The sequence below is a fragment of the Pristiophorus japonicus genome, chromosome 2 (genome assembly GCF_044704955.1).
Source record: "Pristiophorus japonicus isolate sPriJap1 chromosome 2, sPriJap1.hap1, whole genome shotgun sequence".
NCBI classification, from domain to species: Eukaryota; Metazoa; Chordata; class Chondrichthyes; family Pristiophoridae; genus Pristiophorus; species Pristiophorus japonicus.
Window position 1 is genome coordinate 160,897,285 of NC_091978.1, and position 15,570 is coordinate 160,912,854.

General features: G+C 45.3%; 1 protein-coding gene across 2 annotated transcripts in view; it reads right to left on the reverse strand.

Moving 5' to 3' along the window:
• LOC139242021 (phospholipid-transporting ATPase VD-like) overlaps positions 1 to 14,660 on the reverse strand; it is a 277,618-nt gene extending 262,958 nt beyond the window's left edge. For both annotated transcript variants that reach the window (XM_070870156.1, XM_070870149.1), the window contains exon 1: positions 14,448 to 14,660. The gene's annotated coding sequence lies outside the window, so the exon portion shown is untranslated. The remainder of the gene's footprint in view (positions 1 to 14,447) is intronic.
• Positions 14,661 to 15,570: the final 910 nt, after the last annotated feature.

Consider the following 15,570-nt stretch of genomic DNA (forward strand, 5'->3'; position numbering starts at 1 on the left):
AAAAAAAAAAAAAAAGCAGTCCCACCCACCCATCCTTTCCTCCAACGACTGTCTGTCCCACCTACAACAGAGACTGTAATTCCCGTATGGGACTGTTGAGTCACCTGAGAACTCACTTTTGGAACGGAAGCAAGTCTTCCTCGATTTCGAGAGACTGCCTATGATAGTGATTCCCTCATACAGAAGCTCATTTGCAGATCAGGATGTGATTGAATTTACCAGAAGAATAATGTAACAAACCTGCATCCTAGCATTTCATCTCGTACTCCATCTATACTTCATTTCACATTTGTCGTGCCAAATTCGGCCCACTTATACTGCAAATCAGATTCAGCAACACCTGAACCGTAGGCACAAAGTAGTGTTCCGGCTAGCTCGGCAAAGTTTATCCGACAGTCAGATAGACCACAACGTTTCAGGTTCAATCTTCAGTTTGTGTGTGTCGAATTAACTGATCTCAGGACAGTGGTAGGAGCACAATATCTGGTGTCAATACACCGAGTTGGGGGGTGGGGGGGGGGAGGGGAAAGAGATCCCTTAGTGCTACCCAGTGACGACCATTGAAAGTGTGTATGTGTCGTTATTAGATAAGGAAGAAACTGGTTTTAGCTGCAATGCCCCTGTGGGAGATCAGCCTGTCAATAGTCATCATCAAGGCTCACACATGAATCGAAGGTCACATAGACAAGGCATTAGAGGGGAACCAGCAGCCATGAACGCATAGCACAGCAAGAAGTCAACATTGTTAGTGGGAGGGAAGAATGGGTGAAAAAAGCCATGTTCATGTGTTTCTGGCCTCAAACCTTTTTAAATGGCAGGGGGCCAACAGCACGAAGAATCGCATTACTTAGGGAACACAAGCTACTAGAGCTCAGTGTTTGCTGTCAGATTGTACTTCACGAGGGGAGGTTCACAACCTTTGGAGGCACATTATACTGCTGCCTCTGGAGGCGTTACTGTTATATAAATGGCCCACAGAAGTTTATACAATTGAATCAAACTATCATATTATTCCAGAGACTGGGCCTGAAGCATGGAAATTAACTGTTTGGAAGGAAGAACTGAAAGGTAGTGCTCGACAACTGCAGCTCCTGCCCTGCAGGAACCCAAACAACAGTGCACTTACCATCAATAATTGACGTAAAAAGTCTCTCACAGGTTTGTAGCCTCAAAATGGCACACAAGCTTAGATAAAGTAAAACAATGAATTAGAAATTCTTTTTAGCTCCACTCAGACTCATTTATCAGGTTTATTATAGATGAAGAGTCCTTCCACATCATGTGATCTGTTCCTTAAGAGGGGAAAAGTCAAGATGGGCATTATATCAAGAAATCAGCCTAAACAATGGCTGTTGCCAATCTGTACCGAAGCTCTTCAGACTTGGGTAGGTGGACTAAGTGGGGGCTCTCCTGCTCTTCTTCGAATAGTGCAATGGGATATTTTACATCCACCCAATAGGGCAGACGGGGCCTCAATTAACTTCTAAACTGAATGACGGCACTCCCGGGACCTAAAGAATAGGTGGTGGATGGAGAAAGCACAGGAGATACAACAACTGGCCGACAGCCATGATGTGCGAGGATTTCTTCATTGCAGTCAAGGCCACCGACAGTCCAAGCTCCCAAGGCCCCACCCCACTGCTGGCCAAGAACAGGGAAATACTCATCAAGGACACAGAGGCAGTCAGGGCCCGATGAAAGGAGCATTTCGAAGATCTCCTCAATCGAGACTCTGTCTTTGACTCAAGTGTTCTCAACTCCATCCCGCAGCATGTGACCCACCACCACCTCAGTGAAACCCCAACGCTGCACGAGGTAGGAAAAGCCATAAGGCAGCTCAAGAAAAACAAGGCTATGGGAGCGGATGAAATCCCTGCTGAGGCACTAAAGTATGACGGAGATGCGTTGTTTAGGCGGATAAGTGATCTCGTCTCTCTCATCTGGAGGGAGGGAGGAAAGCATGCTGGGAGATCTCAGAGATACAGTGATCGTGACCATCTTTAAAAAAAGGGGACAAGTCCGACTGCGGCAACTACAGAGGAATCTCCCTGTTAATGTTGATACTGGATTCTTTTCCCTTCAATCTGTTTCAGCGAATTCACTGACACACGAACACTTTTAGTCTTAGCAACATAAGACCTTTATTCTGTAGATTCTCCGGCCGGAACCTGTTAAGATAAAAGGGAACACTCTCGATTCGAGTCTGTCCACCTTTCTCCTGACAAGTCTCGTAACAGTACAAAAGCTCAACACTTATACATTGTTACAGCAGAACACATTTGAGTGACACTCAGTTTATACAATCATTGGTCGATATTCCCCCATAGCATACCCAATTGCAGGCTAACAACTCTCCAAATAGGGCAGGCTCCAGGGATGTGTTTATTGTTTCGAATCTCATCACACTTCCCTATTTTACTGCTGTTTATAGCAGCCCCTTGTCTGAATCATGTCTGACTTTTGCTTTTTCACGTAACTCGTGTTTGACCACAATTCTGAGTAATCCTTAGTTTGTGTCGACAGGGCAAATATCGCAGCTGGACAATTTCTCTTGGCCATTTTCCCATGATCCCTTACTAACACATTCGCAAACCTTCTATCTACATTCTCATTATCAGCCACTGGGAAAGTTGTAGCCAGAGTCCTCTTCAACCGTCTTCTCCCTGTGGTAGAGGAGCTCCTCCCGGAGTCACAGTGCGGATTTCGTCCCCTACGGGGCACAACGGACATGATCTTTGCAGCGCAACAGCTGCAGGAAAAATGCAGGGAGCAGCGCCAGCCCTTTTTCATGGCCTTCTTCGACCTTACAAAGGCCTTTGACACTGTTAACCGCAAGGGTCTATGGAGCGTCCTCCTCCATTTCGGATGCCCCAAAAGTTCGTTAACATTTTCCGCCTGCTCCACGATGACATGCAGGCCGTGATCCTTACCAACAGATCCATGTCCGGACAGGGGTCAAACAGGGCTGCATCATCACCCCAACCCGCTTCTCAATCTTCCTCGCTGTCATGTTCCATTTCAGAGTCAACAAGCTCCCCACTGGAGTGGAACTAAACTACAGAACCAGTGGGAAGCTGTTCAACCTTCACCGTCTCCAGGCCAGGTCCAAGACCACCCCAACTCTGTCGTCAAGCTACAGTACACGTACGATGCCTGCATCTGCGCACATCCAGAGGCTGAACTCCAGGAAATAGTCGACATATTTACTGAGGCATACGAAAGCATGGGCCTTACGCTAAATATCCATAAGACAAAGGTCCTCCACCAGCCTGTCCTCGCCCCCCAGTCATCAAGATCCACGCGCGGCCCTGGAAAACGTGGACCATTTCCCATACCTCGGGACCCTCTCATCAACAAAAGCAGACATGAATGAGGAGATTCAACACCGCCTCCAGTGCACCAGCACAGCTTTCGGTCGCCTGAGGAAAAGAGTGTTCGAAGACCAGGCCCTCAAATCTACCATCATGCTCATGGTCTACAGGGCTGTAGTAATACCTACCCCTCCTGTATGGCTCAGAGACATGGACCATGTACAGTAGACACCTCATGTCGCTGGAGAAATACCACCAACAATGCCTCCACAAGATCCTACAAATCCCCTGGTGGGACAGACGCACCAACATTAGTGTCCTCGACCAGGCCAACATCCCCAGCATTGAAGCACTCACCACACTAGATCAGCTCCGTTGGGCAGGTCACATTGTCAGCATGCCTGACACGAGACTCCCAAAGCAAGTGCTCTACTTGGAACTCTTTCATGGCAAACGAGCCAAAGGTGGTCAAAGGAAACATTACAAGGACACCCTCAAAGCTACCCTGATAAAGTGCAACATCCCCACCGACACCTGGGAGTGCCTGGCCAAAGGCCGCCCTAAGTGGAGGAAGTGCATCAAGGAGGGCGCTGAGCACCTCGAGTCTCATCGCCTAGAGCATGCAGTTATTAAGCACAGGCAGCAGGATGAGCGTGCAGCAAACCAGTCCCACCCACCCCTTCCCTCAACGTCTATCTGCCCCACCAGTGACAGAGACTGTGGCTCTCGTATTGGACTATACAGCCACCTAAGAACTCATGTTAAGAGTGGAAGCAAGTCTTCCTCGATTCCGAGGGAGTGCCTATGATGATGATGGTGGTGAGACGGTGCAAATAGGTTATTGGGATTCTGAGCTGTAACGATTATAGTCACAGGGTAGGTTATACAACAAAATATTGCACCAAATTCAAAATCTAATTGGCTCAAAATGTATTGACCAGAATAGAGAATTAAGAACGTGGAGAGGCTGAAATTGCCCTCTTTTGTTTTAGGGTAGTAATGTTCAGAAGCAGAAATGCGTTTCCGCCCAGTCGGGGTGGACGCTCAGACGATCGGGGCAATGCCCTCATGATCTTTTTGAGATGGAGAAGGTATCCGCCCGCTCCTGTGTGAACGGTGATAATGACATCATTAGAGCACACATCGCTTGGTCCCCGCCCCAGAAACGACACCGCCTTCAAATAGTTGATCAACCGCTTGTCGGTGCCCCCGACAGCTTCGCGCGGCGGGAAGCTGCCGGTGGCTGGGCGGCATGTTCACCCTTAAAGGGGAGTGCGCACCGCCGCGGCCGCCATTTTATCTTAATTGTCGGCCAACCCTGCAATTGGCCTGACAATGGCGGCCACGAGTTCAGCCAGCATCCCCTCTTGGGTGCCAGGTCGCTGGCCTGACTGAAGCCTTCCCTGGTGGCCCAGTGGGCACCAAGTAGGCCTCGCAGCGTCCCTCCCCTTTAAGTGAAGGGGAGGGACATTGCTAAGTGTCAGCGTGACGTGGCATATCCAGATAATTCGAATTATCAGCCCCAAACGGGTCGGAGGGCTATTTCGGCCCCAGAATATTTTGCACAACCCAAGGCTGTCAGCATCTGCACACAATTTTGTTGAGATATTTGTATGAAATGCCAGCAAGAAAAAGATTCCAGTAAGACAACCGGACCTCTGTGCCCTGTTACCAGGTGTACAATAATATTAAAACATAGACTTAACATAATATTACTGGTCATCGCAATGGTCATTTTTTGGACATGTTCAGCACCTTTGTGAAAGTTCACACTTTTGTAGCAGATGCATTTTTTTTTAAATCCACTAAATGTTACTTTAAACATCTAGCAAAAATTCTGCCTACACGTTAAAATTGGCCACTTGGAGGGCAGCTGGCAAGTACAGATTGTACCCCAGGGGAGGAGAAGCAGCAATGGAAAAACAACACAGAAGCCGGAGTTGACACTGATAAAGCACACAAGTTTCACTTGTGTTTTTTTTTTACATAAATCTTAAACCAGGATGGCTTACTGCCTCAAAAAACACTACAGACTCTTATTCTACATGACCAAAAAGAGAAGTTTCCCCAAATTTGGAAAAAAAAAATCTATACTACCAAATTGAAAGAAAGCCACATCCTCAAACAGAAACAACTTCTCCTTCCTGATTCCTGAGGTAAGCTTTTCTAAAAAAAAATCGAGTATGAACTGGTTTCTGGCTTGTAACAAACAACATGCAAGGTTGGTTCAAAGTAACATTTTTGATCGATTCTGCTCTGACCAGGTCTGCATTGGAATATGGTAGTACTTGAGTTCCCCTCCTGATTCTCATGCTTATCTTAAGATCATCTAGCAGTCACAATGTGAATATTTACTCCACAACCATCTTTTCTCGACGCTGTTTTGTAAAGTGCTGTAAAGTTAGGGAAATCTCAGCCAATCCTGTAATGTTACCGTACAGGGAATGCTATGGGTTTCCATTAGTATTTGGAGGAACTCCAACTAATATTGGAAAATCAATGAATTTTAGAAGAGCCACAAATTCCCTGTAAGACTAGACAGGGGGATGGGGGGGGGGGGGGGGGGGTAGTCAGAGAGGGAGTGGGATAATACATTTTAGGTGTTCACAGATATTCAAGATTCACAGATATATGAAGTAATAATACAAAATCACAATCACTAAGGAGGTGGTATGCAGTAAATAATGGGACTGAAGGCAGATAAATCCCCTGGACCTGATGACTTGCATCCTAGGGTTTTAAGAGAAGTAGCGGCAGGGATAGTGGATGTATTGGTTGTAATTTACCAAAATTCCCTGGATTCTGGGGAGGTCCCAGCAGATTGGAAAACTGCAAATGTAATGCCCCTATTTAAAAAAGGAGGCAGACAAAAAGCAGGAAACTATAGACTAGTTAGCCTAACATCTGTGGTTGGGAAAATGTTGGAGTCCATTATTAAAGAAGCAGTAACAGGATATTTGGAAAAGCAAAATTTGGTCAGGCAGAGTCAGCATGGATTTATGAAGGGGAAGTCATGTTTGACAAATTTGCTGGAGTTCTTTGAGGATGTAACGAACAGGGTGGATAAAGGGGAACCAGCAGATGTGGTGTATTTGGACTTCCAGAAGGCATTTGACAAAGTGCCACATAAAAGGTTACTGCACAAGATAAAAGTTACGGGGTTGGGGGCAATATATTGACATGGATAGAGGATTGGCTAACGAATAGAAAACAGAGAGTCGGGATAAATGGTTCATTCTCGGGGTGGCAATCAGTAACTAGTGGGGTGCCGCAGGGATCAGTGCTGAGACCCCAACTATTTATAATCTATATTAACAACTTGGAAGAAGGGACTGAGTGTAACGTAGCCAAGTTTGCTGATACAAAGATGGGAGGAAAAGCAATGTGTGAGGAGGACACAAAAAATCTGCAAAAGGACATAGACAGGCTAAGTGAGTGGGCAAAAATTTGGCAGATAGAGTATAATGTTGGAAAGTGTGAGATCATGCACTTTGGCAGAAAAAAAATCAAAGAGCAAGTTATTATTTAAATGGAGAAAGATTGCAAAGTGCTGCAGTACAGCGGGACCTGGGGGTACTTGTGCATGAAACACAAAAGGATAGTATGCAGGTACAGCAAGTGATCAGGAAGGCCAATTGAATCTTAGCTTTTATTGCAAAGAGGATGGAGTATAAAAGCAGGGAAGTCTTGCTACAGTTATACATAGGCAGTCCCTTGGAATCGAGGAAGACTTGCTTCCACTCCCAAAGTGAGTTCTTTGATGAGTGAACAGTCCAATACGAGAGCCACAGACCCTGTTACAGGTGGGACAGACATTCGTCGAGGGAAGGGGTCGGTGGGGCTGGTTTGCCGTGCGCTCCTTCCGCTGCCTGCACTTGGCCTCTTCACGTTCTTTGCGGTGAGACTCGAAGAGCTCAATGCCCTCCTGGATGTACTTTCTCCACCTCGGGCGTTCTTCGGCCAGGGTCTCCTAGGTGTCAATGGTGATGTCGCACTTTACCAGAGAGGCTTTGAGGGTGTCCTTGTAACGTTTCCGCTGTCCTCCTTTGGCTCGTTTACCATAAAAGGAGCTCCGCATAAAGCATTTGCTTACGGAGTCTCGTATCTGGCATGCAAACTATGTGGCCTGCCCAGCGAAGCTGATCGAGTGTGGTCAGTGCTTCAATACTGGAGATGTTAGCCTGGTCAAGGACACTGATGTTGGTGGCTTTTTTTGATCTTACAAAGGGCTTTGGCACTGTCAACCGTGAGAGTCGATGGAGCGTCCTCCCCCGTTTCGGATGCCCCCAAAAGTTAGTCAAAATCCTTCTCCATTTCGCGATGACCTGCAGGCCGTGATCCTTACCAACGGATCCATTACAGACCCAATTCATGTCCGGAACAGGGTCAAACAGGGCTGCGTCATCGCTCCAACCCTCTTCTCAATCTTTCTTGCCGCCATGCTCCACCCCACAATCAACAAGCTCCCCGCTGGAGTGGAACTAAACTCCAGAACCAGTGGGAAGCTGTTTAACCTTCGCGGCCTCCAGGCCAGGTCCAAGATCACCCCAACCTCTGTCATTGAGCTGCAGTATGCGGACGACGCCTGTGTCTGCACACATTCAGAGGCTGAATTCCAGGATATAGTTAATGTATTCACTGAGGCATATGAAAGCATGGGCCTTACGCTTAACATCCGTAAGACAAAAGGTCCTCCACCAGCCTGTCACCACCGCACAGCACTGCCCTCCAATCATCAAGATTCACGGCGTGGCCCTCGACAACGTTTCCCATATCTCGGGAGCCTCTACGCAAAGGCAGTCAGTTATTCAGAGTATTGGTGAGGCCACACCTGGAATACTGCGTGCAGTTTTGGTTTCCATATTTACGAAAATATATACTTGCTTTGGAAGCAATTCAGAGAATGTTCACTAGGTTGATTCCGGAGATGAGGGAGTTGACTTATGAGGAAAGGTTGAGTAGGTTGGGCCTCTACTCATTGGAATTCAGAAGAATGAGAGGTGATCTTTTCGAAACATAAAAGATTATGAGGGGGCTTGACAAGGTGGATGCAGAGAGGATGTTTCCACTGATGGGGGAGACTAGAACTAGAGGGCATAATCTTAGAATAAGGGGCCGCCCATTTAAAACAGATGAGGAGAAATTTCTTCTCTGAGTGTTGTAAATCTGTGGAATTCACTGCCTCAGAGAGCTGTGGAAGCTGGGACATTGAATAAATTTAAGACAGAAATAGAGAATTTCTTAAACGATAAGGGAATAAGGGGTTATGGAGAGCGGGCAGGGAAGTGGACCCGAGTCCATGATCAGATCGGCCATGATCTTATTGAATGGCAGAGCAGGCTCGAGGGACCGTATGGCCTACTCCTGCTCTTAGTTCTAATGTAAAAGAAGATTTCACAATCAGTGCAAGTAGTTTGATAACAAGCAAATGAAGGACAGTTCAGACAAACACATCAGTTCCTCACAATAAAGGTAAAACTGGTCAACTGGACACCAAGGAAAACACTGCCTATCAAAAATGGAAAAAGCCGTATACTCCATCTGTATACGTTAGAATAGGCGTGTTTCACTATAGTAATGCAGCTTTAGGTTTACACAATGATAGACTGCAGTGTATTTTACCTGCAGAGAAGTATATTTCACATTTTATTTTGAATGTTGCACGTTCAATCATTTGTGTCTCACTGCTTCAGTTTATTATTCTATTTTCAAATAAATCTATATTTTGTCTGACAATGTAGTGTTTTCTACCTTTTGAAAGGAGAGCGTGTGGGTGAGGGGGGCACCCTATGTGATCTTCAATAGCAAATTTCACAACAGAGTAATTGTTGATCATGGGCACATTACTTCAAAAAAGATCTGCATGCGTGCAGATTTCAGTTTATAGGAGCCTCATTCTGCTTATGGAAGCTGCCTTTTTGCTGTGAACACGGTTAAACGTCGTTCCTAGGATGTGGGCATCGCCCATCCCTAATTGTTCTCGAGAAGGTAATGTTGAGCCGCCGCTTTGAACCGCCGCAGTCCTTGTGGTGAAGGGACTCCCACAGTGTTGTTATGGAGGGAGTTCCAGGATTTTGACCCAGCGACGATACACTTCTAAGTCAGAATGGTGTGTCATTGGAGGGGAACTTGCAGGTGATGGTGTTCCCATGCGCCTCCTGCCCTTCTCCTTTTAGGTGGTAGAGGTCGCAGGTTTGGGATGTGCTGATGAAGCAGCCTTGGCGAGTTGCTGTAGTGCATCTTATACATGATACACACTGCAGCCATGGTGGTGGAGGGAGTGAATGTTCAAGATGGTGGATGGGGTGCCAATCAAGCGGGCTGCTTTCTCCTGGACAGTGTTGAGCTTCTTCGGTGTTGTTGGAGCTGCATTCATCCAGGGAAGTGGAGAGTATTCCATCACACTCCTGACTTGTGCCTTGTAGGTGGTGAAAAGTCTTTGGGGAGTCAGGAGTCGAGACACACGTCGCCAAATACCCAGCCTCTGGCCTGCTCTTGTTGCCACGGTATTTATGTGGCTGGTCCAGTTAAGTTTCTGGTCACTGGTGGACCCCCAGGATGTCGATGGTGGAAGATTCGGTGATGGCAATGCCGTTGAATATCAAGAAGCAATGGTTAGATTCTCGCTTGTTAGAGATAGTCATTGCCTGGCTCTTGTGTGGCATGAATGTTACTTGCCACTTATCAGCGCAAGCCTGAATGTCCTCCAGGTCTTGCTACATGCGGACGTGGACTGCTTCATTATCTGAGAAGTTGCAAATGGCACTGAACACTCTGCAGTCATCAGCGAACAACCCCACTTCTAATCTTATGATGGAGGGAAGGTCATTGATGAAGCAGCTGAAGATGGTTGGGCCTAGGACACTGCCCTGAGGAACTCCTGCAGCGATCTCCTGGGGCTGTGATATTTGACCTCAAACAATCACAACCGTCTTCCGTTGTGCTAGCTATGACTCCAGCCAGTGGAGAGTTTTCCCCCTGATTACCATTGACCGAAATTTTACTCAGGCTCCTTGATGCCACACTCGGTCAAATGCTGCCTTGATTTCAAGGGCAGTCACTCTCAAGGCCAGCATTTACTGCCCATCCTTAATTGCCCTTGAGAAGGTGGTGGTGAGCCATCTTCTTGAACCACTGTAGTCTATGTGGTGAAGGTAATCCTACAATGCTGTTTGGGAGGGAGTTCCAGGATCTTGACCCAGCGATGAAGGAACGGTGATATACAATAATCAATAGCCTCTCCCCTTCTCTTTTGAAGGCGGCAACTCATGGAAGTAGTACTTTCTAGTCATCATGTTGCAAATCTTTTTTCTTTATGCACAGCTCTATACAGTGAGTCTCGGGAGGATACTCAACTATGGAGTGTACTACCACAGACAAGTCAGTATTCACACAAACCCACTTTGCAGGGGCAGGAACTGTGTTTGATTTTTATCACCTCTGGCTCAGAGACACGGAGGACAATCGTAGCACCCCAAATACTGTCCCAGTTGAGATCAGCTAACTCAGGAAAGACAGGTGATTAAATCTGGGACTTTCTGGACTGTATGCTTACTGTTACACCTGACTATGTCTTTACCCACCAGGGTATTATGGGAGTGGCCAGGAGCACTCTTCAACAGGTCCTGCAGAATGAGAGAGGAAATTCAGGTGTGCAAATTAGGTCCTATCCCACAGGTAGCAACCCGCCACCTAGGCCCTATACCACAGTTAATCCCCTGCTCCCGTGGCCCCATCCCATAGTTAGTGCCCTGCCACCTAGGCTTCATCCTGAATAAAGTACAAACCCAACCAACATTTTTTGTGGAGATGTGCAACAGTATTGCGGTATTTCAAACCACATACAGAATATATAACACTTAACACTATTGCATAATGATTTTATTTAACAACATACAAGGGAAGGACATCACTATGCAGTGAGAGAGGTTTAGGAGACTGTCTGATTTATAAAAACAGAAGTTACCAATGTGAAATTTTTCCAAGAAAAAGTTGGGGGAGGGTGGAAAGGGAGTATCTTCTAAGAGCTTTAGTTTCCTGTTGTCTGCATATCTGCACAAATAATAATACAACTTCGGTCTCTTGGCAGCCTACAGCCAAGTTAGGTAAAATCTCACTACATTGAAACAGATTAAACTGAGTGCCTCAAAGAAATGATTCACCCACGAACCTCAATATCCTGCTCTGGAAGAATTGATACTATCCAAAATATTGCTAGCACTGGAGTTCAGCAGTACAATACTACACTCACCCATCTACACTCATGATGGTTAGCTATCCCTAAAGCATTAAGGCATTGGGGGAAGGGTATAAACTATTTCAAAATACATATGGTCTCGCCTTGAATTTTTTTTCCAATTTGACTCTTCTCTCTGAAAAATGGCATTTCTTGATGGGATATAAGTCGACGGTGCCAGCAACCTCGTGACCTTTCTTCAAATGTGAGCCTGGACAGCCAATGTTGACAGCCTATGTGACCCTTGGGACCATTGTAGCCAAGTGTACACCTGACCCCTCCTTGTAGCCACCTCCATGCACTATCCAGCAGGCAATCTTTACAAAAGAGGAACAAGATTAATGGTTTTATTTTCTCCTCCCTAGCCTGGGGACGCAGTGAGTAATTGTAGCAACCTCACCGCCACCCTGACTGAGGTCAGCTAACTCAGCACAGACACAGGATCAAACAAAAGCAACTGGCAAATATATAAAGCCTTTAATGTAGAAAGCATCCCAAGGCACTTTATAGAGGGGCACATCAAAAAGAACACTGAGCCATGATGGGAGAGTTAAGAGAGGTGACCGAGAGCTTGGACAGAAAAGTGTTTTAAGAAGTCTTTTAAAGATGAAGAGAAACAGATAGGTTTAGAAAGAGCACTCGAGTGGGGCTGAGAAAGCTGAAGCTCTGCCGCTAAAGGTGGGGCGAAGGAAGGGGAGGGTTCACGGAAGGTCAGAGTTTCAAGACGATGTGCGTGACAGGTAACGCCAGGCTGCAGAAGAATGCAAAGGTGGTGTGGGCCAAGGCCACGAATGGATCAGAAGATAAAAGATTTAATATTCAGCATAATGGAGAACAGGGAGCCAGTGTAAATGGGTGAGGATGGGGAGATGAATGAGTGGAACCGAGTGCGAGACAGGATACAGGCAGCTGAGCTCTGAACAAGTCAGAATTTGTGACGGGTGGGAGGATGACAAGGAGGACGTTGGATAATTTGAGTCGACAGGTGAGAGAAGCGTGGTTAAGGGTTTTGGCTAGTGAGGGAGAGATAGGGGCAGACCCAACTCTTGGTCTGTTCGGTTCAGCGGCAGTTATTTTATCCACCGAAATATCGGGAGGCTCAGAGACAATTGTTTTCTCTCAGATCCACCGTACACAAGAACAACAACAAAAAGCCACTGTATTTATACAGATGAAAAAGACAAACATTGAAAATTACAGCATGTCTTGCACTTTCTCAAGGGAATTTTCAAATAGTTGACACGCAAGGCGAAAGCAAGATTTTCCCCTTGACCTCTTTGGACAACAAGTGACATCATCAAGCACTCCCTCGAGAGGGATAGAATAGTCAGATCGAGTGAAATTCCCTTTACTCTGTCTCAACCTCCTATTCCAGTTTGTTTTCAATTTAGCGACTTGGGATGGACCACAGGGCATAGAGAAGGGAAAAAAGTATATATAGTTAGTGATCACCCCCCATGATAAGTACATCATGTGTACAGAGCTTGCCCATCCCACCCCATAATTCACAGTAAGTCATTCAAATGCCCCATCTGCCCTCTCAGGTGGGCGTAAAAGACCCATGACACTATTCAAAGAACAGAGGAGTACTCCGTGGTGTCCTGGTCAACATTTAACCCTCATCCAACACTACTAAATAAAACAGATTATCTGGTAATTTATCTCATTGGTGTTTATGGGATCTTGCTGTGTGCCAACTGGCTATCTCATTTCCTACATTACAACAGTGACTACACTTCAAAAGTGCTTAACTGGCTGTGAAGCACTTTGGGACATCCTCAGGTCGTGAAAGGTGCCACATAAATGTAAGTCTTTCTTTCTTGACGTACACAGTGTGGCATCGTATTGAATTACACCAATTCCTGGTCAGTGCTAAGTTAGTTGATTCAGGGAGCTTGGTGGCAATGGGGACACGGCAATCCAGCCTCGCCATTCCTGGGTCCTGTTACTCGTTACTTTTGACAATGTGCTGATACTTCAAGATCAGGTTTGGCTGTGATGTCACCCCTCCCACAGTCGAAAAGCCGACTGACATTCATGTCTAGGATTACGCATCAAGACTAATAAATAGGCAAGGTACCAGAGGGGTCCTGCCACCCCTTGAACCATAACTTAGTGCGACACTGCATTCTGGAGAGGAGGAGAACATGTTTTTAAATTGTGTGCTTATCATGGAAAATACAGCAATCTCTGAATGTGTTTGAATAGTCATCAGGATTTAAACAGTTGTACTTTTAAACAATTAGTGGAAATTTCCAACTCACAGATACAGTGCTCTAGTTTCGGGAAAGCTTCGGGGAAATGTTGCTGAAAACCCCCCAGAAGGAACATCATATGATCAGTGCTGAAAAACAGAGCTCCTCCCACCCCCCAAAAAAACACAGAACTTCATATTGGTTCCTATTTCCGCTCACTTAAGTCTTTGCACTAAACACATATTCAAAAGCTCCACAGAGATATCTTGCAGCAACCATAACCCGTATGAGTCATCAATCACTATCAGGCCATGCCCTTTGCTTCTAGTACAGGGTTTGAAAGAGCCAGCACAATGCTGACTGAATACCGTCTCCTGATGAAAAAGTGATTGACAAACGTTGTTTGGGGGAGGCAAGACAGAAGAACAACAGAGCTAAATGTCATTTTAATTATGGCTGTACCAGGTATACGTTACTGGAGAGCAATTCAAACATTTTTTTTTATTTTGGTGTATTTTAACCCAAAAAATCAAAAGATGTGATCCTTTAAATGAGGTACAAGCTAGGCTCTTATTCTTAAACAATGGCCAGTTGAGAACAAATCAAATCAAATGATTGCTGATTTCTTACAGGATAAAAAGGATTGTTCTTTCACACTTTGGTTACTAATTCCTAAGCACAACTAACAAAGGGACACCGACTTACCAGCTGCTTGTGTCCATAACAGTAGAATTGTGCAGCACAGGATAACGTCTTTTCGGCAGTAATCCTTCTTTTGTATTAATCAGGCACCAGTTCAGTTCCTGGCTCATCCAGTTTGATAATCCAGCAGCAAAAACCTTCAACTTCTTCCCCGGATACTTTCACTGCAGAGACACACATGTCAGGATGAAACCAAAGTTCCAATGAGACCAACTCAATCAATTCAGACAGCGGTTTGTGGGGGAAGGACCAGACTGCTTAATCGCACACGGAAAACTTGATGACTGGAGCTCAGCCACAGAAATTCTGTAAACCATGCACAGAAAACAGGAAGGAGATAAGGGTGCTTTCTATTCATCTGCATACTGACTACAAACAGAAGCATATTTCAAGCTTAAAAATAATAGTCTGAAAAATGTCAAAACTAAATATTATTTCGATTCTTATTTCTGAAATAAAAATATAATGGGCCCATTACTCAGGATAATAGTAAACATCTTAATATTGGTCTACCATGCCCCTAAGGCCCCTGTCTCATCTTTTCTCTTCCCATTTCAGGTAAAATGAGCTTATTGTAGCTGTTAATATCACATGCACTGTCTAGGGGATAGTGTCAGGTTGCAATTTAGCCAAATACACTTAACCATTCTGTTCATCCCACACGTTTAAAGTTGATGTCAAAATGGGGTGACAGGACTGCTTCTGTATTTGTTTTGAATCATTTATATATGTACTTTGGTGGTTAAATATCAATACCGTATTAAATAGTCAACTGTCAACAACCCCATTTGGAGCAACATCATCTACATGAAGAATGTTCAGCAAATCTTTTTCATTTGTTTACATAATGCATAATGTGACAACATAAATCATCGTCATAATGACAAATGACATAAGAAAAATTGAAACAGGATAAAGTCATGTGGCCCATCAAGACTTCTTGCACAGACACAATGCATGGCTATTCTCCCTTCACCCAAAATAATTTTACAGAACAGTGTTTCGTGAAAGCACACTCTTTTGTCCAAATATTCTCAGAATCTTTGTCTTATAATTAAAATACTTAATAGCTTTGATTCCTCACCCAGCTTATCCCCTCCTCTCCTGAATATGGGACAGTGTGGTT